At 39.1% G+C, this 22,220-nt stretch overlaps 1 protein-coding gene and 2 pseudogenes across 6 annotated transcripts in view; 2 read left to right on the top strand and 1 right to left on the bottom strand.

The window, feature by feature from the left end:
- The window catches only part of COL23A1 (collagen type XXIII alpha 1 chain), a 286,819-nt gene that overhangs the window by 85,028 nt on the left and 179,571 nt on the right, over positions 1-22,220 (top strand). The window lies entirely within an intron of this gene.
- Positions 286-20,630, bottom strand: LOC118605250 (annotated as a pseudogene).
- LOC118605799 lies at positions 14,031-14,149 on the top strand (annotated as a pseudogene).

Below are 22,220 nucleotides of genomic sequence, written 5' to 3'. Positions count from 1 at the left end.
CCTTATGCCTCAATCAAGTTTTAAAAATATGTGTAATATCACAAATCTCCCTGCTTTCAGCACTCCTAACTCCTCATAGTACGCACCGCCTTCCAGTGCACTGGATAACCTCCTTACTGTTACATTTAGCGTTATCACCCTGCCCCATCCCACTAGAATGTGGACTCCGTGAGGGCAAGGCTTTTTGCATTTCTGTTTACTACTGTGTCCCCAGCAGCCAAGAGCTCAGGACATGCTAGAATATGCTAGAGGAGCCCATAAGGCGCACCCAGGCAGAGCAAGGCCTCATGTCTGGGGTGTCCCTGCTGGGCTGGGCCCTGCACTGCTGCTCAGCAGGCCTGCTAGGAGGGCAGTGTCGGGGATGTCACAGGTTATCTGCAGCTGTGAAGATGCTTTTAAACCCGCCTCTGGGTTCCCGACCTCCTGAGAGAGAAAACAGAAGTGCCGTTTAACCCATTTTTTGCTATGGGAGGAGCCCAGCATCTGGGGTCTTAGGGAGTTGGATCAAGCAGGAGAATTTCTGGCCTTTGGACCCGCAGGGTTAATGAGAACCTGGTGTTGCAGGGCCCTGATCAAGTGCCAGGGCTGGCAGTGGCATCTGAACCCAGCTGAGAAGCCCATCATCTGTCAGGGTTCTGATTGGCAACTGGAAGTTCGACCCTGTTTTCCGAGTGTGTTCAGTGTACACCTTGTGTGAGGTCGTGAAGATGGAAGTGCTGGTTTTGTGTTTTTGTTTTAGTACTTTTGCCACTGGGCGGTCAGAAGCACTTCATAAGACCTGTGTCCCCTACCTGGCTGGGCTTTGGGTGTGCTTTCTAAATCTAATGGACTCTTTTTAGGGCTCTACTCAAAGCCACCTTTTCACTCATGTTAACAATAATACATTAAATATGTGGCCCATGTTGTCACACATAGTGGCATTTTGGAAGGATATTCAACTTAGAGCTAAAGACTACTGTTCAAGTATAGCTCACCACCGGGTGACCTTGGGCAATTCACTTAACCTCTCCGAGCTATGCTCCCTCATCTACAAAACCCTGCCTCAAGGTCTTGGTCACACTAGGCATCCAAAGACCAAACCCAGCTTCCTGGCCAGTTTTGTTTGGGTGGCACAGTGTTTTAAAGCAGTTGAATGAACAACTTTGAAATATAGGAGATGCTCCTTAAAATTTCATTTTTGCGTGTTCTTTAACAAGTGGGAAGCTCTAGCAGCATGGGCTGGCATTCCTGCATTTCCACAGTCAGGGCTGAGTGACAGCCACAGCCTGCACATGTACCCCAGGGAGATGGTGCCTTATAAATAGTGATGTGCTGTAATCATATGCAGGACGCTGGAAAGAGGGTACCGACTGTGTCTATCAGGGTACGTGAACATGAAAGCCACCCTGTGTCCATCCAAGAATGGACAGGTAAACAAAATGGGGCGTTAACATGCAGCGGAATATTATCCAGCCCTAAAAAGAAGGAAATTCTGACACAGGCTACAACACGGATGAACCTGGAGGACTTTGTGCTCAGTGAAATAAGCCAGACACAAAAAGACTAATTGTGTATAATTCACTTATACCAGGTCCTTAGAGTAAAATTCACAGAGACAGAAAGGAAAATAGTAGTTCCCAGGGGCTGGGGGATGGGGAAAGGGAGTCGCTTAATGAGTTCAAAGTTTCAGTTTGGAATAAAAAAAAAAAGTGTGGAAATAGATGGTGGCGATGGTTGCACAACAGAATATACCTCATGCCGCAAAACTATATACTTCAAATGGTGAAGATGAGCAATATTGTGTCATTTGCATGTTACCACAATAAAAGAGGAAGGTACATGAACATCATTTGCTAAGTGATCCCCGCAGACCTTGGTCGCTTGGCCTGCACCCAACCCACAGGCATGTGGTGTTGGGAATGTCATGTAATGAGAGATGCTCCCTTCTTCTTGAGCTCTCCTGATGGCTGGTTCCCCCAAGAGGGGCCCCCTGGTATTTATCCCACAGGCCAGGCAGGCCAAAGGGCTCGTACCTGCACAGTGTCCGTGGCCCCAAAGCAAGGTCCAGATGTTTGAGCTCTTCTTGTTTATAAACAAAACGTCTGGTCCCATCCAGACCCCCTGTGTTTACAGGACAAAAAGGCCTGAGGGGCAGCCTGCACACTGGAAAACATCCCTAGGCTAGTCACTCCCCTCTGCGCTGTGAGCCTCAGGGAGTTTATTAACTTCTCCTGCCTCAGTTTCCTTGTGTGTAAAATAGAAACTGGCAACGCCACTGCAGAGGACCGCATCTCAGTGAATGTCTGCAAAGCACTCAGAACGGTGCCTGCCAGTAGCAAGAGCTCCGTGCGTGTTCATTAGCGTTATTCTGCCCCCACTTTACTGCCTTTTCCCACTTCTTGCTTCTGCTGCTCCTTTCCAGACACAATTACAGTTTAACTCAAGCTCACAGCCTCAGCTTAGGAAAAGAAAGCCAAATCCATGGACGTTCAGCCTTTCTGAGAAAATAAACTCATCTCCAGGCATCTAATTAAAAGTAGAGTTTTCCCAAACATTTAAAATGCCGAATCTTTACTTATTCTCCTGTGACAGCAGACGGAAATCTTTCTTTTACTCGCATGTTACCTAACCTGATGTAAAAACCCTTGTCATGGCTAAAAGGTGTGTGGTTCTCAAAACAGCTGGACTCCCCAGAGCAAAACAGCCCATCAGGGCTGCTCAAGTTCAATCACACTAAAATTTTTTTCCCCTTTATTTAGCTGTGCAGTGAGGCATGAAATAGCACCTAACCATTCACTTATGAGGCCCTTTGAACCTTTCGCTCTCTGCAGCATTTGGGCAAGGTGTGTGGGGCCAGCCTCCAGCTGGTTCTGTTTTGCTAATTATTCCAAAGAAATAGCAAACGTTGCCTTCCTGTTTCCTCCTTCCTTTTTCTGCAGCCGTCTGCTCTTCATAAATGTTCACTAATTTTCACACCAATTTCCATTTTGGCCCTAGTTCTGAAGAAGGCTCCGTGGGGACATATGTTAATGAAAATTCTGGGAAATTCGATTTGGGAACCATTCTTTTCCATAGCATTTAATTGTTGAAAGGATCTGACTTGTAATTTGTAGTTAAATTTGTTAAATCCTGGAAGGTTTTGAGTTTTTTGTTTTTGTTGTCTTAGTAATGCAGAGTCAAAATTGGGTTTAAAAATGTTCCAACTTTGTACTTGGCCTGCTTTTGTATTTTCATCAGCTGTTATGGATGGGGAATGTTGAATAGCACAACAATAGTAATTTAGGGATTTCAGAGCTCAATGGTGGTGATTTATAGCAACCTGAGGCTCTTAACATTATATTTTGTTTAAAACGTTTCCCCTTATTGTGCCTGATTTAATACAGATTCTTCTCTTTTGATCTTTATTCCTTTAAATGACTGAAATAAGTTAAATGCATACAGGTTTATCTTAGCCCCAAATGCAAAGATAAAAGGAATCAATATGAAAAGCTCCCTATAAGTTATACCAATGACAGAAGAATGTTGAATTTTCATTACTGACTGGAGTAAATGCCTCAGCTGCTTTTGTTTAAAACCTTTTTGGGGATTGGGCCTGATTGCTAGGGAAAAAAACCTCTGACAACCTCTTGAAGACTCAATGCCATCTGTGAATTGGTGGTAATAAAACGGAGTTCGGTTATGTGGAAATGTGTACCATGCATGGCACAGAGCAAGTGTTGACTATCCAGCTGCTTTTGCCCTAACCTTCCTCCCAGAATATTGAGTAAGCACCTACTATGTGCCAAGAGCCAGCCGTGCTAGGTGCTAAGAATGCAGTGCTGAGCAAACTCACCAATTTCAAACCAGATTTGCAGGATGGTGTCTGATTGCTTGGGTGGGGACTTGTGGGACAGATCCTTAGGCTGAACAATTTGCCCATGTCGTCCCCTTACATTTTCCTTCAGCCCTTTCTTGAACATGTGTGGAATTCACTGTGCGTCCCCTTATTTGTACCCCTGTTATTTTGGATGGAAAAAAAAAACCCCAAGGAACAGCCTCAGTATTTACTGAGAATGCAAGGTGTTTGCCAAGACCGCTTTCTGCCTGTTGTTGCCTCTTTTCATCCTATGGGGTAGATTCTGTTATCTTCTTTGAGTTACAGAGGAGGAAACTGACGCCCAGAGAGGTGAGACAGGTTGCTCAAGATTGCAGAGCTTGCGGGAACTTCTGGATGAAGCACCTTTGTATAAACTGTCACATGTTGGCTATCCCAGTCTCTTCCAAATAGAGAAGCTGTTTAAAATACCTAAAAGCAATCCCACAGTTGTCTAAGCTATTAAAAATTGGTTCTGTATTTTCAGAGCAGTACCCATTCACCACGTCACTGAGGAGTCCTTCCCTGTAGGGGTTGTCCTGTAGCTAGCCAGGCCCAGGGCCTGCTCCAAGCCCAGTTTGGGAAAGCAAGAGGCACACGGAGTGGCGGTCCCTTGGCCCTGTCTGCCCAGCCCCTCTTCTCAGCCTATGGGCGGTGGGCTGCCTTTGCCGCTGCTGCTCTTTGTGGTGGAAACAGGCATTACACATAGCGGAGGCAACCAGGAGTGGCAACCACTGAGTCTCAACAGTGACCAGCTTGGGCACAGGCACTGCAGCTCTCAGGAGAGTCTCTTTGGGAAGTGACCTGCTCCCGAGGGGTGAGGCAACATCAGGGATTGAGCTCCCGTGCTGCAGCCAGTTCCCATCTCTGCACAATCTCATGGAAGGCATCTGGTCCAGCCGCCAAAACTGGGCGTAGCTTGTTTCCGTTCGCCAGCCTCTGTGTGACAATGGCTCTCTTAAAGGTGGTGCCATCCAGACTTTCCCATGGGCATTGCTCCTATTGATTTTGTTAATTAAAAAAAAAAATCTGGTATGAACTGAGATGCCCCATTCACGGGCCCCCAAATCCTGAATATCATAAAAGGTGGCGGGGGGGGGGTTGGGGGGGATGTGGGGGATCTCCGGTGTCTGTCTTCCCTCCCGTGTGGGACTGCAAACCACATACCAGCAAGGTCTGGGACTTTTCCCCACATAGTTCCTAATGACATATGGTTGGCAAAGTTGGTAAGACTTTTTGTAAAAAGGGAAGGCAAAAAAAAAAAAAATGTCCATTTCCCACCCCCACCCCCCACCCCGCCATGGGAACAGGTATAAGGCACAAAGAAAAAAGGAAAAAGAAAAAGGTTCTCAGGTTATGTCCATTTTCACTGAAACGCGATGCAGCTAGGTAAGGAGTAGATATTTGTCAGACTAAACGGCAAAGTGTTTTAGAGGCAAGGCTTTCTCAACGATTTGAATCTTAAAAGGAGTGTGGTCACACCCAATGAAAGTCCTTTCCTGTGTCATCCTCCCACAGAGCCTCGTCTGATAGCTCAAATTGTGTTTCCTAGTTGGGATTAACAGGTTATTAGACTTATTACTTTTTCACTTGACAGAACTTCCCTTAAGGGTTTCATGTGTGTTGGCTCAGACCCTATGCCCGTCACGGCTAACGGTCATGGGCCCACAGCCTGGCACTGCTTTGTCCCTGTGGGCTGGGGCCAGCTCCCTACTGGGAGGGCCACTGCTGTACTCATTTCGCAATGGATTTTTTTTTCTGCTTGGTTATTTTTTCCTTGGGGTAAAGGACTGTGGGCTCTGTAAAGCCTTCCTGGCCTGAGAAAGGTGCTTCTGTATTAGGTCTACTTACGTTGTTTATTTTATTAAATCTGGAGAGTCTCTGCTTGGTGAAAGCCTCTGGGTTGATGGAAGTTCCAGACACTGTTGGAAGTAATTAGGGCAAAGCAGAAATAAACACGCTACGAACATAACAACTTGGCATTCCCTGACAAATTCCAACTTAAATGCTTTTGAAAATATATTTCTGTAATTATAAAGTAAGGCCTACTAATTGTAGAAAACAGAAAATATAAAGAAGGAAATAAAAACCATCCACTACTCCACGATAAAGAGATAATAGTTGGTATTAACATTATGTTGAATTTTCTTCTTTTTGCCCCCAAATTCTTGATGTGTATATAACAAGATTGAGATAATGTTCTATATTGGTGGTGTGTCTTTTTCCATCATTGCCATATCATGCACATTTCTCCATGGCATTCGATTGTTTTGAAAAAATCTCATTTTAAATGTTTCTACAATTTTTATTATGGAAAATTTTAAACATTTTACAGAAGTAGAGAGAATGATATCAACCTCAGGTATCAATCACCTGGCTTTCAACAATTATTAAAGAATAACCAATGTCGTTGCATCTAGACTCCCACCTATTAACCACCTGGTTTATTTGGAAGCAAACTATAGGCATCATAATTCTTTTTGATAAATATCTCAATACAAATATTTGAAAGTCAAACATTTTATGAAAACATAACCAAAATATCATTTATTACATCTAGATATTTTTAAAGTTAACAAATACTTAATGCCAATTTGTATACTAATTGGTGTTCAAGTTTCCTCATTGTTTAATAATTTTTTAATAGTTTGGATCAGGATCCAAATAAGGTTCATATATGGTGATTGGTTGATATGTCTGTTAAGTCTCTTTCAGTCTATAGATTCTGCCTCCTTCTCTTTCAATTTTTCCTTGCAGTTTATTTATTGAAGAAGCCGGTCATTTTTCCTACAGAGTTTCCCACAGTCTGGACTTTGATGATTGCATTCCTGTGGAGTCATTTAATAGTGTTCTTCTCCCCCTGTCTTTCCTGCAAATTGGTAGGTAGATTTAGAGGCTTTGATGAGATTCAGGTTTGGTTTGGAGGTAAGAAAACTTAGAAAGCACTGGTGTGTGCTCCCACTGGGGAGAACTGGGTGAATGTGTTTCTTTTGTGATATTGACAGTCGTGGATGATCATTGCCCAGATCCATTATTTTATTAGAGATTTATAAAATGGTGATATTCTAATTCTGCTCTTCTTTATTTAGTAGCTGGAATATTTTTATAAGGAGAAACTGGTTACCCTGTGGTAGAGTTCACTTAAGAACAGTGGGATGGATTTTTTTTCCCAATTAGTTCCCAATTTTCAAAATAGTGAGTTCGTTCCATAGCATCCAACAAAGGTGATCACTAAGTTTTATTTTTAGTACTATTGTGACCTCGTGTATTTAAACATATTTGGTACATTTTAATCCATTGCAGCTATTTTTGTTGATGCTTAAGGGGTCCCATCTTTGGCCAGTGGGAATCTTTTCAAGTTGAGTCATGAGTACTTTTGACATGACCTTGGTAATTTCTGATAGTTTATTTGCTCTTACTAAGACAAAAGGGTCCAAACTCATCTTATATATTCCTTTAAGTAGGAAATATATAGAAGCCATAATTTGCATGCTGCGGGAACTCATTAGTACTGGGTTAGTCATTTTTTTTCAGTTTCCCCCACCTCCCCCCAGTGGGTAGAACTAGAAAATGTGTATTTGTATTTAAGATGAAATGCATCCTGAACACATGCTGCTAATTTCAATTTAAATTCAGGGCTACAAGGTTTTTATTTAATAACACGATCTTTTTCTCATACTGAAAATCCTGCCTCTTACAGCACGCACTGAATTCACTTGCTTTATCCTATGATACACATACAACAATCTCAGAATAACAATCGCACATTACCTTCAACAATAGGATTACTAATCTTGATTGAATGGCAGGAGTGAGGGGGATCCTTTTGGTCCTTAAGGAAAACCGTTTTAATGGAGACATGACAGTCATTTGATGTAGAATTTTCTCTACTTTTAGATATTAAGGTCACCTCCAAATTTTTGCTGTTGAAAAGAGTGCCATGATAAACATCCTCGCCTTTGTCTTTTATTTCTAATCGGTTATTTTAGGCCAGGCTTTTAGGAGTGAAAGGAATCGAAGGTATCAGGTGTGTCTAAGCCCCACACACATACCCACACACACAACATCCAGTACCTCTTTCAGAACCAGCTGTGCTTGGAAGGACATCTCTGCACTCTGAAAGTAGCATGGCCAGATGGAGAAGATGAACATATCTGCTGTCCTGGATTTGATGGGCCCTTTTATACATTATGTTTTGAGGAAGAAAAATGTAATTTGTTTTTGAAAAAAAAAAAACTCACATTGGCTACAGATGGAAAAACTTGCATTGGCTACAGATGGGGTGGGGGGGGGCGGGAAAAAGTGAAGCCAGGGTAGTTCTAGGATGGGTACGGAGTTCGTAGGAAGAAATATTTTACTAATTTTCTTGGTGCCAAGCAATGGTCCCAGAAGTTTACACACAAGCAGGATGCAGTATGATTGGTGGTCCCTGCAGAAGTTGATTCCAAGATGCAGTATCCATTCAGGACTGTGAGCAGTCTTTTGTTACTCGGCCCCCAGCTATCGTATTGACTGCTTGATTACTCTTGTCTTTTTCTCTTGCTCTCTGACATGCTATAATTTAATTTAGGACATCTGAGAACTTTTCTCTTGTCATTACAGTTAATGATAACTAATGGTTCAGTGTTACTAAACTGATTCAAAAAAGAGTGTCTCATGGTTTGGGCTCTGTATTTTTATATTATCATTAGCCCCATGTTTATTAGACAGCTGTAGTTCTATTTAGAATTCTTTGGGGGTGAGGAAGTTTTCGTGTTTTTCTTACTGATTAGCAAGATTTTTTAATACCTTATGGACAACAGTTCTTTGTTATGTTTGTTGTGAATGTCTTCCTTACTTTGTCAATTTTTGTGGCTATTTTTAATGTATATCATTTGAAATTTTTAAACAAAACAGATCTGATAATACTTCTTTTATTGCTTTTATGCTTAGGAAGTCCCACCTGATATCAGTTCAGTGTTTACCCCTCTTTCCTTCTAGTTTATATAAAACTTCTTTTTCCTCCACCTTTATTGTTTATTCCATCTTATTACAAAAGAAATATGTGTTTGCCATATAATTGTAAAAGCTTCTGGAAGATATAGAAATCTTCATTTATTTTATACTTAACTCCTTTTTTAATCTGTAATTTCTTATGGTATACAGCATGAGAAGAGGACTTGACGATCTTCCAAATAACGCGCTATCCCAACACCATTTGCTGAACAATCTGTTTTTCTCCTGCTTTGTACACGAAATTATCTACTACATGCACATCTTTTTTTTCAAAATCTGTACCAGTGCCACTTTGTTTTAATTCCTGTGGTTATGTAATACTCTTTAACAACCCAAGTCACTTTCTTGTTATTTTTCTTTTTTGAAAATGTCTCAGCAATTCTTGCCTGTTTATTCTTCTAAATACACACGAGGATTATTTTGTCAAGTTAAACCAATGATACATTGATTGGAATGGCTTTCGGTGGAGTTTAGACTTTCTCCCACTGGAGTGGGGGATGCGGGTGGGGATGCTGAGCTGAGGAGAGTGGTGTGTAGGGCTCTGTGTTTCCCAGGCCCCTCGGAGTGACAGCCATGTGGATGGAGCACAGGTGCGAGGTGCTGTAGCTATTTAGGAGAAAGATGCTGGGGTCTTGGCCATGCAGAGGGGTCTGGTGGGAATGGCATGAAGGAGACATATTGAAGAGATGGGAAGGAGGGGTGACGTCATACTTGGACATGAAGGCTGGAGTGGAGGGGAAGCTAAGATGACCCCTTAGCCTCCCATCTGGTCAACTGGGTAGATGGTGCTTCCCACCGACAAGGATTAAGGGCTCTAAGATTCTGTGCTACTGTAACTTGAGAAAAAGTGCACTCCATGCTGTGTGCACATGTACGTGCTGGTGTTTACGCAGGTAGCAAAGCGTTGTCATTATTCTCTTTACATAGGAGGAGCCAAGGCTCACATTGGTGAGTGACTTGCCTTGGTCACACTGGGGTCCATGGCAGCCCTGGTTTTCCCACACATGACGCCAGAGACCCGGCCCCTTCCACCATCAATCTGTGCCAGTGTCTCTTCTTCCCAAAGAGACTCTGAGCAGAAAAGGTCTAGTCTTTGGTCACCTTTGTCACCCTTACATTGGTGGCCTTGGTAAAGGACCACAGAGGCAGAGACAAGCAACGAAGCTTTGTGGAAAGGAAAGCCTAGGACTGCGGCCACCATTAAAAGCTAGGAAGGGACAAGGAAGGTTTCTATCCAGAATCTCAGAGGGAGCCTGGCCCTGCCGACACCTTGATTTTAGACTTCTGGCCTCCAGAACTGTGAGACAATGAATATCTGTTGTTTGGCAAAAGATCCAGTGAAACGTGAAATTCAGACTTTTCACCCACACCGGCAGGTCTTTTCTCCTTCAAAGAAGTGAGACTGTGTTGTCTCCAGGGGCCTTTGGAGAAGAAGGGACAGACCTGCCCTTGAGCCCCTGCTGGGAGCTGGGCTCCTTAATCCTTAGTAGGTTTGCTCATCTGAGCCTCACACTTCTGCAAAAAGGGTCATTGTCCCCATTTCACAGATGAGGAAACTGAAGCCCACAGACACTAAATGTTTTACCCAAAGACGGCAGGTCACTCCTCACTATCTCTTCCGAGCCAGGGGCCCTCTGCCTGGTCATCACTGCTGGGGGCTGCGGGGCTCTTGCTCTTGGACACGTATTTTCTGGTGACAGCAGACAGGCCTGTGAGTCTAGATTATTAGTATACCCAGTACCTTTGATAACCATAACAAAAGTGGCCTTTTGTTTACTTTTTAATCTAAGCTGCTTTTTATAGGCTTTTAAATTTAGAAACTTGTCGGAATGAAGTATCTTAATTAGCTTTTTCATTTCACGTCAGCAGCTCCCTCAAGCATTGCCTGGATTCGTTAACCTAGTAGTTGAGGTGGGACCGGATGCCTCATGTTTAGGAAAAGCCCTTCAGCATCATCTGTGATCTCTTTTCAAGCCTGTTATGTTCGTATGTAATAATTATTGTACTTCACCGTACGAAGAGAGAGGCAGGATTTGCAAAGACAAAGACAAAAGTCTCTATTCTGGGATTGTGGTATATGAGCTCTATGAAATGGCTTTATTGTATTTTCTAACTGCCTGGCCACAATGCCTATATCCCTGCTCCTATACCAAAGCTCCCGGAAGATTTTTTTTTTTAATTTAATATATCTAGTCCAGCACAGGCATGGCATAAAGGAGGCTGTGAGAGCCAGTGCAGAATCATTGTGAAAAGTGGGACAGACTGCCTGGATTGAATCCCTACTCTGCCGCCACTAGAGAAAAAGTGGGTGGCTGTAAGCAAATTGTTTCATCACATCGTGGCTCAGTTTCATCATCTGTAAAATGGAAACAACATCCATCCACATCCATCATCATCTTTGCCTTCATCTTCATCTTGGCCATGAACAAACGAAGTGGCCCCACATAAATACACTGTAGACCATTCTTGAGTACCCTACTAGTTCTGTGCTCTGGGATTCTTTCAAAATTGAAATTTTTTAATGAAAGGGCAAATTTTATGTCCAACTTTAGCTTGTGTGCTTAAGGATGAATACTGTAATCAACAGAATTGAATAAAAGTCCGAATCTACCTCACAGTCTCCCCACAGCACTTATAACAGCACCATGTGCGTATAAAGTACCAGAAAGTGAGTGGTTCAATGAGATAAGAAGAAAAGTGCTCCAACTTTATTTATTTATTTATTTATTTTTTAATTTTAAATTTTGGTGACATTGGTTAACAAAATCCAGTAAGTTTCAGGTATACAATTCAACAGTAAGGCAATGTATGTTCACCACCAACTTTTTTTTAATGGCTGAAAAAAGGTTAATAGCTAATCTATTCACAGGGTTGAAAAATGTGTGTATTGGGTGTATTGTGTATATTGTTTTCTAGACACCTTGTTACCTTCCCCCAGAACACCAGTGCTTTAGTTTTTTTCAGTATCCTTCCAGAGATATTTTATCCACATAGAAGCAGACATTGGTGTGTGTATCTCATTTCCCTTTTTATTATAGTACATAAACACTGCTGTCTACCTGTTTTCTTCACTTAACGATCCATCTTGGAGATCTTTCTTTATTAGTATATAAACAGCTTCTTCATTCTTTTTTCTCACTGTATAAGTATTCTTCGCATGGACATGCCCTGGTTTCCTTAGCCAGTCCCCCACTTACGGACATTTAGTTTGTGTCCACTCTCTTGCATTACAAACAATACCGTAGAGTAAATTCATGTATTCATCATTTCCCATACATATAACACATTCATCTAATCAATTTCCAGTGGAAATCATGAGTCAAAGGATACCTGTGTTGCTAATTTTGATGTCCAGTGACAAATCACCTGTTACCAAGTTTGTACCATTTCATGCTCTTTGTGATACCCCTACCTCAGTGTGTTATCAGGTATTGGGTCTGGGCCATTCTCACAAGTAAAAAAATACTATCTCAGAGAAGTTTTAATTTGCTGCACTCTTATTATCAGTGTGGTTGGACATATTTTCTGTAAATTGTTTTGTCATAGCTTTTTTCCTTTTAGGGACTTGGACTTTCTGTATGAGGTTACAATCTGTAGTAGCTCTTTGTGTGTAAGGCGAGGAAGCTCTTTGTCTGTGATGTGAGTTGAATATATTTCTTCCCTGTGTATCATTAGTCTTTTGAATTTGCCTTTGGTAGTTATTATCTATGCAGATATTCTGGTTTCTCATTTAGTTTTTATCAAGCTTTTCTCTTATGGCTATTGAACACTGGATAGAAAGATCCTCACCACTCTGAGTTTCTAAAATAATTTCCCTTGATTTTCAATTTTTGATCTCTTGTTTACCTTTAAATCTTTCATCTATTTGGAATTTATCTTGTGTAAAGTATGACGTGTGAATCCAGCTTTTCGTTTCAGGTAGCTACCCAGTTGTTCCAACTGTTCGTTGACTATTCCATCTTTTACGCTTTCTCATAAATTAAATTCTTGTACATAATTTTGTCCTTTTTAAGAAAACCTTTTTATTACCTTCCATTGATCTTTCTATTCATGTGTCAATTCCCCACTTAATTACTAACACTTTCTCATTTGTTTTAATAGATAATGGGGCTAATCGTGCCTTGTTACTCCTCTTTTTAAAATTGTCCTGGTTAATATTGCATGTTTAGCTTTCCACATGAATTTTAGAATAAGTCTGCCTAGTTGAAAGAAACATCCTGTTGATATTTGTATATGTGGATGGAAATAGCCAAGACACAGTCATTTATGTCAAGGGAACTAAAATGGAGCTGGGAGGCCATGAAAAAGTTTGCTTTATGCTTGTCCCACTCATAATTTTTGAACTTTTAAGCCAACTGTGTAACCACATCCTGAACTTTACTTCCTCCTTACCCTGGCAACCAGACCATCTGCATTCTTCACCTTGAAAGGGGCCAATCCGGTTCACCAACCAGCAGCATTCATTTGCATAGAGGACCTAAATGAGAACTGTGCTTGTGGTTTTTGCCTTTAGAAACTCCACCTTTCTTTGATCTCTTTGCAGCACAATTTAAGTTACTGCCTGAATCTGTACCTCTGGGATTGAAATTCTTTTTGCTCAAATAAATGCTTGCTATTTTTTGTTATAGTCTAAACCTTTGTTTTTTTAGGTTAATGTGTGTGGGGAAATTGTGTTAAACTGATACATTAACAGGAGGAATCGATACCTTGTGACACCAAGTTCAAGTCCCGTTCAATAACATGGTGTGCTTCTCTAATGGTTCAAGTCTTTTTTGCATCCATTTGAAGATTTCAGCTTTTTCTTCATGTAGATATTTAAATTTCTTATTAGTTTATTTCTAGGTATTTTGTATTTTACAATGGGATTCTTAGAATAAAGTGAATAGAATTAGGATATTTTCTTCCATTATATCTTATAATTTGGTTATTGTTTTTATATAGGAAAGATCAATTTTCATATTAATTTTTTATTTCACCATATTACTGAGCTCTTTCATTGTTTCTGATTCTTGGAATTTCTAGGTAAACAGTTATATCAGGGATTAGAGTACTTTGAGGTAAAATTCAGGTAATGAAGGAAAATAATAATTTTACAGATTTATGAGAAAATTGGGAATTCAGTGATCTTATGTTCCTCCTTGGGGGCTTGAAAATAACAGTTCTTGAAATGTAAGGAGTTGTTTAACAGATTTAAAGCTTTTTTATCTACAGCAATGCCACCCTGAACATACCCAATCTCATCTGACCTTGGAAGCTAAGCAGGGTCAGGCCTGATTAGTACTTGGATGGGAGACCACCTAGGAAGACCAGATGCTGTAGGTGATAAAAATAAATAAATAAACCTTTTGAGCCACACTTCTCTTGCACAGGCCCGCTTCCACATCTGGAAATGTACTCTCCCTTCTAATAAAGCTTTGCTTTTCTGCTGAAAATAAATAAATAAATAGATAGATAGATAGATAGATAGACAGATAAGTAAGTAAATAAATAAATTAAATGGCCATAAATCTATGTGACAAGCTGAGAACCTATTATACATAAATAATTCTTACATTTGAATTTAAAAAAAGTTTTTCACCCTTTTTAATAATAATAATAATAATAATAATAATAATAATAAAACTTGCTTCGAAAGCAAAGTCAATAAACATAAAAGCAACAAATGAACCGGACAGAGACTCAGGGACATGGACAATAGACTAATGATTATCAGAGGGTAGGGAGTGGGGAAGGAGGGAAGAGGTAGACAGAGTAAAGGGGGTTAAATATAGGGCAGTTGAGGGGAGGTGAAGTGGGTAAAGGGGATCAAATATATGGTAGCTGAAGGAAACTGGACTCTGGGGTAGTAATCACACAATAGAATATATAGATGTCAAATTATAATGTACACCCACAAATTATGTAATTGTATTAACCAGTCTTACCCCAATAAACTTAAAAAAAAAAGATTATAACAAAAGAAAAGTAAGTATAATAGAAGTTAAAATTTTAGTTCTGATAGAACTTATTTTAATAAAATAGAGATCTATAATTCCTTATGCTATTTGTGCTCAGAATTAACTTTGATTTAAGTAATAACATGTCCTCAAAAACAATTTGGTAGAAAGTAAAAATATCAAAGTTAGAACAAGTAATGTGCCCACCTTCTTGGGCCTCAGTTTCCTCATCTATAAAATAGGACTAATAATAATGACCTAACAGTGTTGTTGCGAGAAATTAAATGAGATCATGTATATCAAGAGCGTCTAGCACATTGCCTGGCACATGGCTTACGTGCAACGAATGGTGACTATTATTATTAACATAGCTATTAATTTAAGCCATGATTGGTGTGTTAAAATACAGATTAGGCTATATAACATAGACCCCCTAATGCTATAGTTAAGATAGAAATGTATTTCCTTCTTGTGTAACAGTATAGGCACTGGTATAGTGGCTCAGAGGCATCGGACACCCAGGTTCCTGATGTTCTGTGGCTCTACCATTTTCAACACAGTGTCATCTCATGGTCCCACATGGCTGCTCCAGCTCTTACCATTACGTCATCACTCAGCCAGCAGGAAGCAAGACAGGAAAGGGTGGCACATGCATCTTCTCTTTAAGATCATGCTCAGGAAGCTGCTCATGTCACTTCCCATGTGCCATTGGCCAAAAACTAGTCACATGGTTGCACCTAACTGCAAAGGAACCTGGGAAATGTAGGGTTTATGCTGTTCTAAAAATACCTTCCTATTAAAGGAGAAAATGAACATTGGGGACAACTAGCAGTCGGAGCCATATTTGGCATCTGACAATGACACTTCTCTCGTACCTCCAGATGGCACGTACCTGGGCCTGATTAGTGTGTAGGGGGTTGCAGGAATGAGAGGGGATTTTATGTCTTATTTCACTGTGGGATCATGAGGATGTGTAATTACCATATCCAGATCAGCCTTGGTCATTTCCTGGAGCTTGCTTTGGGAGGCGCCATTTCATGGTAAGTGAATCTTGCGTGCATAACTTGGGCTCAGGTATCTTGATATTTGCTGAGGCGTGGCAGACACTGTTTGTGGATGTCAAACCTTGATTCTCTGTGTGACCATCTCAGTGCCTAGACAGTGCCAGGCATATAATAGTTATCCAAAAATGTTAATTGATGACTGCTAGACTGAATCTAGTGAAAGGATTATTCAGACACAATGAAGCTCAGTTCACATCACAGTGCTGGCCGTAACCACATGCCAGTGCTTTTATCTAAGGAGTTGTAGACAAGGACACTTTATGCATAAATCTTCCTATCAACTTATTAAGACTAGACAACAAAAGCTTCCCTGTCTCTCAGGCCATTTCTCTAATTAGGAAAAATGGTAAGTAAAAAGATGAGGTGGGGTGGGGGACGTGTGGCATCTTTTGAGTTCGAAAGCTGTGTTTAGTCCAGGACAGTTATGCCTTTAATTATCCTGTCTGAGTTGACTTTAATGAGCATTATTTTTAATGCCTTCTTTTCAAGAGGAAGAAAAAAAGTACTTTTTGCATTCAAGCATTTAAAACTTTATATGCTTTATTCATTAAGCTTGAAGGACAGTCATTGCTGTTGGATCTATAGTAACTTTGAGCCAAAAGCCTAATGTCAGAGTCTTAGCCAAAAGGTGGATGGCCAGTGCTATCAGGAAATCACAGGATTCAGGCTGGCCTGGGTCTACCTCTTCCCATGACCATTCCCAGTGCAGACATATGGGAAAGCAGTGCTGGATGCAGGGCAGGCAGGATCAGCCTTCTAAGAGCCTGACATTTCCTCATATAGTTTTTTATTGACATGCTATGCAGACTCGGTCCTCACTCCGGGTTAAGTGGTCACCATCAGCTCATTGCCCCAACTAGATACCTGGGTCAGCTCCTTTGACCCTGTCAACTCCACCTTCCAAGGGTCACTAGGCCAATGAACATTCTCTCTACCTCATTTCAGAACCTTCGTGTTCTCCCACTTCTGTCTGGCAATGCCGCCTAGTTTACCTTTTATTCCTTTTCTATTCTCAATATAATATTTTAAATAATATAAGTAATATAACTACATTTGGAAAACAGAAAAAAGAAACATGGATAATTCTGTATCCTAATAGCATCATTAATTTTTATACATTTCTTTTTAGTATTTTTAACTTATAAACATAAGTATTCTCATAATTATATTTTATAAACAGTCTTTCATCTTGGTTTTCTCTCAATGTGTTAATAAGTCTTCTCTGAAAAAGTCATATTTTGTTTTACCACTCTCCTATTAAAAGGCACTATACTATGGTTGGCTTCTAATTTTTCACCTTTACAAATAGCATTGTAATGAACATTTTCATAATGCGCATAACCTTCTCAGTGTTTTGAACTATTTCTTTGGATAGATTCACAGGGTCAAAGGAAATGAAGTTTTATTGCCTTTAATATTGCAAAATTGATGTTCAGAAGTAGTTGTATGCTGATTTGTAATGTCATAAACATTGAAAATGCTAGATTCATAGTACCTGTGACAGCAGTGAGTATCATGAGCTTTTTAAATTTTTTTCTGTTTTACAGAGATGAAAATGATACATGGAAAAAAGTTTTTATTCTTATCATAAAAAGTAATACATACTTGCAACAAATTTAGAGAAGTCAAAAGAAAAAAAATTAACTATAATCTTGCCCCAGTGCACTATAAACACTGGTAATATTATGGTCCGTATCCCAAGTTTGAAAAATATGTACGTATAATTTATTTTTTCCTTTGATTTTTTCTTTTTTTCTCTCCTTTTTAAATTGAATGAACATATTTTACACATAACAGTTTTATGCTACATGAACATCTTTTTAGTACATTAAATTTTCTTTTCACAAATTTTCCCATTTTGGAAATTTAGATTATTTTTGAAATCTTCTATCTTCAATAATATTGTATGGCCATATTTGTAACTAAATTTTTATACATTTTAAGACTCCTATATGTAAGAACACCCCCTGACCTGTGTCTTTTGCACTGGGTTTTTTAAAAATAATTTTTTAAAAGATATATATTCGGGAATTTTCAGGTAAAAAAATTGTTTTAATTTAGAATACATGTAATTAAATAGGTAATCAACTTTTTTCATATGCTTATTAGACAGTTGTAATTCTCCCTTTGTGAATTGTTTGTTCTCTTTTTCATTGGATATTTGAACTCTTTCCTAGATTGCAAAATATTTTCCAATTTTATTTATTCTGATTTTGATATGTTTTTGTTTTTTAAATCAAATCTTCTTATTCGTGGCTTCTATATTTTGTGTCATGTCCTGGAAAGGTCTTTTACACTCCCAACATTACAAATACTTTCTTTAATACTTTTAGTTTTCTATACTGAAATCTTTAAACTCTCTAAACTTCATCTTGTCACATGATAAATGTGGGTTCTAGTGTACTTTTCTTCTCCAAATAGTCAAAATGATGATGTCATAGAATGATTGGTTGGCTACTTTAGATGTTAACTCTTTTCAAATCAATCAATAAATCTTGTGCAATTTCCATCAAAATCTTGGTAAAATATTTGCAGAATTTGACCAAATGATTCTAAATTTCATCTAGGAAAATCAACATATAAGCACAGGCAAGAAAATTTTAGAAAGAAAAAATTGAAAGAAGAGGGACTTAGGTTATCAGATAGTAAAATATATTCTAAAGCTAGAGTAATGAAAATGAAAACATGTTACCAGTAACCAGTATAGGAATGGACAAGTCAGTCAGCAGTGGAAATTTCTGAAACAGATCCAAGGATATAAAATAATTCAGAACAGCATTTCATTAAAGTGAAATATTTTAGATCAGTAGAAAAAGGAAGGATTGTTAAATGAATAATTTTGACTATTAATGTTATGAGTTATATTAACAAATGTTGTAATATTGAGCCAGTCTATGTTTATTTTATGTATGTGTGGGTATCAGAACTGAACTTGTGACCTGATGTCTCCAAATGTCTTTGCCCCACCACTGCATTATCTTGCCAGAAGTCCAGAATCATCCTCCACCTCCAGCATTTTACAAATCCATCTCTTCTCTCTCTACCTCTCCCCGCTGCACGCAGCTGCCCCTCCTCCACTTTGGCTTCTGTACCACGCATCATCCTCCTAACAGCCACGGTGATTTTTTTTTTTTTTTACGTAAAATGTTTATTAAGCTTTGTAATCAGTAAAAGTCAGTGTAAGTGGCTTGATTAGTTGGATTTTTTACGTTATTATTGAACTAAAATACACATAAAAGATGACAACTGGAACTATTTTAAAGTACAATTTGGTGGCATTAAGTACATTCACAATGTTGTGCAACCATCATCGTTGTTTAGTTCCAGAACTTTTCTATTACCCCGAATGGAGACTCCCATGCCTATTAAGCACTTACTCCCCATTCTCCACTACCTTCAGTTCCTGACACTAATCTGCTTTCTTCCCTGTGAATTTGCCAAATCTGGATATTTTATATAAATGGAATCATACAACAAGTGGCCTTTGGTATCTGGCTTATTTTACTTAGCATAATGTCTACAAGTTTCATTCGTGTTGTAGCCTGTGTCAAAACTTCATTTTTTTCATGGTTGAATAACATTCTATTGTAAGAATATACCACATTTTGTTTATCCATTCACCCATTGCTGGACATATGGGTTAATTCCACTTTGGGGCTATTATGAATATAATTGCTGTGAACATTTGTGTACAATTATTTGTTGGACTATCTGTTTTCAAACGATGGATGTGTTTTCAATGGAGGAATGGAGTTGCTGAGTCAGATGGTAATTCTATATTTAACTTATTGAGGAATTGCCAATTTTTCCAAAGCGGCTGAACCATTTTACGTTCCCTCCAGCAATGTATGAGGGTTCCAGTTTATTTTACATTCTTGCCAACATTTTTAAGAAAACATAGTTAAATTTAGCTTTTTGGCTTAAGTCTTTGATCCATTTTGAGTTAATTTTTGTGTACATCGTGACGTAAGGGTCCAACTCATTCTTTTGCGTGTGGATATTCAGTTCTCTAAGCATCGTTTGTTAAAGAGTAGCGTTCTTTCCCATTGAATGATCTTGGCACCCTTGCTGAAAATCAAATAACCACAGATGTATGTTTTTTTTAATGGACATGCATTCCATCGAACTGCATGTCTGTCCTTATGCCAGTTCCACATTTATTGATTGCTACAGCTTTGTAGTAAGTTTCTTCTTCACATTTCCAATTTTTATTCATAAAATTAATTAAAACAGCAAAAATAGATTTGCAAAGCCACCTATCAATAATAAAACAGGAAGGAAACAAAATATTCCAGAGATACCTTGAAAAGTTTGAAAGGAATACACAGCAGGCTAAAAATTGACAGTTAAACTGTGGTTGTACAACAGGTGATTGGCATTCCTGCATTTTCTCAACAAATTCTACCTTATATTTTCCTTCTCTTTTTTAACTTATTGAGATTTGGCTTTGCGTTCAAGAATTTTTTTCCATCTTTGTCCAGTTTTAGCTCAGTGATAACCACCTTGGTGGGGTGAATGGAAAGTTGTGTGGTTAGCCTTATCATGCTGCACCTGCTTAATGTAAATGACAGATTTCTTTCTGTACACCTGGATTACCCTGCCAATTTGCTGACCATTGTATAGTCTTCAAACCACCTGAACTTCATCTTCCTTGTGGATAGGCATGGAGTGGACGTTGTACTTGCACCAAAGTCCTTGGGAGAGCTGGGATGATGTGAGCTTCCGACGTCCATGTGAAGAGACATTAAAGTGGTGTTTGGGGTTCTTGATGCAGTTGGAGGTCACAAAGGGGTTGAACTTCATGGTGACCATCTACCTGGCATTGGATGTGCCACTTTGTAGTGAGTTTTAAAATTGGGAAGCATGAGTCCTCCAAGTTTGTTCTTCGTTTTTAAAGATTGTTTTGGCTGTTTGGGGACCCTTGCAATTTCATATGAATTTTAGGATCATTTTTTCCATTTCTGCAAAACCAGGCCATTGAGGTTTTAATAGGGATGGCATTGAATCTGTAGATCACTTTGGGGAGTACTGCTATTGTAACAATTAAGTTTTCCAATCCATGAACACAGGATTCCCCCCTCCCCCATTTATTTAGGTCTTCTGAAATTTCTTTTAGCAATGTTTTGTAGTTTTTAGTGTACAAGTCTTGTGCTTCTTTGCCTAAATTTGTCCTAAGTATTTTACTCTTTTTGATGCTATTATAAATGAAGTTATTTTCTTAATTTTCTATTTAATTTTTTATTGTTAGTGTATAGAAATACAACTGGTTTTCTGTGTTGATCTTGTATTCTGCAACTTTGCTAAATTTATCAGCTCTAACAGATTTTTTGTTTGTTTGTTTGTTTGTTTGGTGTGTGTGGATTCTTCAAGACTTTCTACATATAAGAACATGTCAGCTGTGAATGGAAATAATCTTACTTTTTCTTTTCCAGTTTGGATGTTTTTTATTTCTTTTTCTTGACTAATTATTCTGAAAACTGCTAATACTACATTGATTAGAAGTAGCAAAAGCAGTCATCTTTGTCTTGTTCCTGATCTTAGGCAGAATATGGCCTGTCTTTAACTATTGAATCTGATGTTAGCTGTAGGTTTTTCATAGATGCCATCTACCCTGTTAAAGAATTCCTTTCTATTCTTAGTTTATTAGTGTTTTTTAACATGAAAGAATGATAGATTTTGTCAAATTCCTTTCCTGCACCAATTGAGATGATCAATGGTTTTATTTTGCCCTTCATTCTATTTCTGTGGTGTGTTACACTGATTTATGCATACTAAACCACCCTTCCATTCTCAGTAAAAATCAAGTTGATCATGATATATCATCCTTTTAATATGCTACTAGATTCAGTTTGCTAGTATTTTGTAGAGGACTTTTGCATCTACATGGTATCAGAGTCATGCTGGTCTCATAGAATGAAGTGATTCCTTCTCTTTTAGAATTTGAAAAGGATTTGTGTTACATGGTGATCTTTTTAAAGCACAAGATCACCACATTCTCAGGTGGAAAATCCAATCCTGATTTCTTATCAGAATCCCTAACAGTGACCACGAGACCCTGGTTGTGTTTACTCCTTTTCAGCCACACTGGCCTACAACATTTTTCACATCAGTTATTCTCAACTAGAGGCAAACCTGAAACCTCTTCACTGCACACAAGCTGGGAAGCTCTCCTCTGGCTCATCAAGCCCTTTATGGCCCCAGGGCCTTTGCACACACTCTTTCCTCTGCCTTCCAGGTTTCTTCTTGCACCATGTCACCTAACTAAGTGAGACTCATCCTTTGAGGAGCCTTGTCTAAATCACCAACCTACATATGGTAGTTTAGGTTCCTTCTGGTTATTTTCTTTCAGAGTATTTTGAACTTCTTTATAGCAGTTATTGCAACTAACTATTA

Source organism: Rousettus aegyptiacus, unplaced genomic scaffold (assembly GCF_014176215.1).
Source record: "Rousettus aegyptiacus isolate mRouAeg1 unplaced genomic scaffold, mRouAeg1.p scaffold_m13_p_7, whole genome shotgun sequence".
Classification (NCBI taxonomy): domain Eukaryota; kingdom Metazoa; phylum Chordata; class Mammalia; order Chiroptera; family Pteropodidae; genus Rousettus; species Rousettus aegyptiacus.
This window is presented reverse-complemented; position numbering and strand designations above follow the sequence as displayed.